General features: G+C 43.5%; 1 non-coding gene across 1 annotated transcript; it reads left to right on the forward strand.

Annotated features, from left to right (window-relative positions):
* The first annotated feature begins 1,667 nt into the window (after positions 1-1,667).
* LOC121447683 lies at positions 1,668-1,823 on the forward strand. The gene has a single exon (XR_005974215.1). It is a non-coding gene; the product is annotated as a U1 spliceosomal RNA (small nuclear RNA).
* Positions 1,824-2,880: the final 1,057 nt, after the last annotated feature.

Consider the following 2,880-nt stretch of genomic DNA (forward strand, 5'->3'; position numbering starts at 1 on the left):
TCCAACTGGGTCTAGTCTCCTTCTTCTCAGAAGCAACTGTTTCTTGAAACACACGCTTCCTCTTCCACCTTCTTTGTCTTATACATCAAAGAATTTAAAGACAGATTTAGCCACTAATTTGAGGACAAATTGTTTGGAGAGAGAAAGAGAAGGAACACAAAATGACTATAGGAAGCTTGATACTTGTCAGCTGCCAGAGAGAGGGAGCTGGATCAGAGAAAGAGCAAAAACTGATGCTTTATGAACCAAGGGTCATGCTAGCAAAGCAAGACGAGCAAAGGTAGTCTGTCAGCAGCTGCATGGAGTACGGGGAGCAGGGGGCAGTACGGAATGCCAAGGGTATCAAGGCAAGAGGCTTCTGCCACTGGCTAGTATCCAAAAAGGAGAGATGAAGAAGGAAGGGAATTCAGAAAGCAGCAGGTTCAGCACTGAGCATCTGTAAGTACCCGCGTTGAGGGAGGAGCTCCTGGGATTCTAGGTGCCTCATTGAGGAGGAGGCTGTGCCTCCACCCCTGCTGCTTCTCCTCCTGTCTTCGGATGTGTCATATTTCTTTCTGCATTCTGGTGTCAGGTTGCTCTCTTGAGCCTTTCTCCTTATCAAAAAGGGTTTGTCTGTGCCAGGGAGAGCTTCATTGAGGGTATTATCAAGTGCTGATCAAGCCATTTGTAAAAGATATTTCAAATTCTAAGGAGAGACAATTGTAATACCCCCCCCCCCCCCATACCTGGCACAGGTTTTCACTCACAGAACTGCAGGTGACCAGAGGCACAAGAGTCGGGATCCAAAGCTGGTTATGTGTGAGGCATTCAAGCTTTCACCAGGGAGCACGTCATTATTTTTGACTTAAGTGCTAATATATCTTAATGCCAGTGTAGTTTTCTTTTACCAGATGAAAGTCTGCTATAGTTTATGACTTCAAAGTATTTTCCCTGGTTAATTGTAATATCTTTAGGTTACATTTTCAGGTCTGCTGGGAGAAAGGATACACAGAGGATGAGTATTTGTGTGTAGCTGCGACCGATTCAGTGATGCACCCTTAGGACCCTGCATCAGGACCCTCCCTGTTTGAGTTTTGATTGATCCCATCCATTGCCATCTACATCAGCCCTGACAGTATACTGTCACAGTTCCTGGGATTGTGTCCTGGACTCCCCTCAGTTCCCTGGTCCCTGTGGTCTCTATAGAAAGAGTTCAGAGGTGACTGTGCACACAGCGTACTGTGTAGTAGAAAAAAGGCAGAGTTTATTATGCTATCAAGTGAAGTTCCTTCAAGGGATGAGATTGGACCATGACCAGCGGGACCATTACCAAGAGACACACTCCCAACAGATGAATATAGACAATGGCATGAAAGATCAGTGTGCCAGCCTGCGTGCTTTGGTAGGCATTGTGCTATTTCTAAAGTTACTAGAACAGACAGATTTCCTGAGGGGGCATTTTCTTGTTCAGGCGATTGACAGGTCCATTTAGATTAACTTCTAATGGAGAGGACAATGGCAAGTCTTTGTTCCTTACCTGAAAGCCTGGCCTAGATAGTAATCTTCTGACCTTCTGTCAGTTCAGAATGTCATCTCTCTATCCAGGCCCAGAGATGGGACTTAGATATCATCCTTTTGGGCAATAATCATGTAAGAGAACAGATTAGAAAGAACTTAAGGACGAAGTTATACTGCCTGGCAGGCCAGATACGATCATGCAAGTTTTGGTTTTTGTACAAGGAAAGCTTATCTATTTTATTTCAGATATGCTAACCCTTTGTAACTTCCCCAAATGCGGGAAACTCAACTGCATCATTTGTGGAAGTGGGGGACTGTGTTCCTGTTACAATATGAATTATAAAAAACAGTCATGTTTCCCCAGGAGGAACTGGTCATCCTCTGGTGGGTCTCGGCAGAGCTCAGCTCTTCTGCCTTCCTCCTTTTTGTCTAATCTGCCCTTATTCTTTCACATAGTGTTTTAAATATTAAGAAGGGACACTGTGTCACCCCCTTTAATCCTTTTTTATATGTCTTCACTTGTAAAATTAGTGTATTAACAGGGACACAGGTGGCGAGGCCAGAAGTGACTTTTAAAAGACACAGAGCCTGCCTCTGTACTGGAGATCTATGGACATGCTGTGGAGGGGAATCGATGCCAAGCTCAACTATCTCCTGCTCTCACCCCTCAAGGCCCTGAGACCATTCTCTCTTGGAGAAATGAATAATATCTTTTTTTTTTAGATGGAGAATCTTCACGTCTTTTCCTTAATTCTGACTTGAAAAAAATTGTCTTCTCTTTTAATGTCTGGCCCTGGTTTGTTTTGGTAGAGATCAAGGTAGTAGGCTAGGACCTGGTAGCAATCAAGGTCCTGGAATCTCCATTTTTGGCTTTACACCCTATTAGCGATGAGGCAGAAGTCCAAGCATTGTGATTTCAAGTCTGTTCATGCCAAACCGGTGACCTAATCATCCAAAGTCCGAGAAAGATAGACATTATATATTTTCCAGAAAATGGAAAGAAATAAACTAGTGAGTGGCTTGGGAAAAGCGTCAGATTTTACATGTGCATGCCCTTTGACATAGCAATTCTGCTTCCAGAAACTGGAAGTAATTACACAGATGGACAAAGATATATCATAAGGAAGGAAGATACAGCATTACTTACAATCTTGAGGAATTGGAGACCACTAAATGTCTGGCAAAAGGCAATTGGTTAAATGAGTTATGAGAAAGAAGGGCTATGCACTTGAGAGGAGGTATTTAATATGTCAGATGACTACCACGCTCAGGGAATATATGTTCAAAGATCATAAACCCTAAAATCCAATGCTCTTAGTTTCAACCACCTCCGGGCAGCCCTATAAACACTTGTCCCACAGGCAGAGGGCTGGTGTTTAATGA

Source organism: Microtus oregoni, unplaced genomic scaffold, assembly GCF_018167655.1.
Source record: "Microtus oregoni isolate MIOR12 unplaced genomic scaffold, Mior012 000004F_ref0000308, whole genome shotgun sequence".
Lineage (NCBI taxonomy): Eukaryota > Metazoa > Chordata > Mammalia > Rodentia > Cricetidae > Microtus > Microtus oregoni.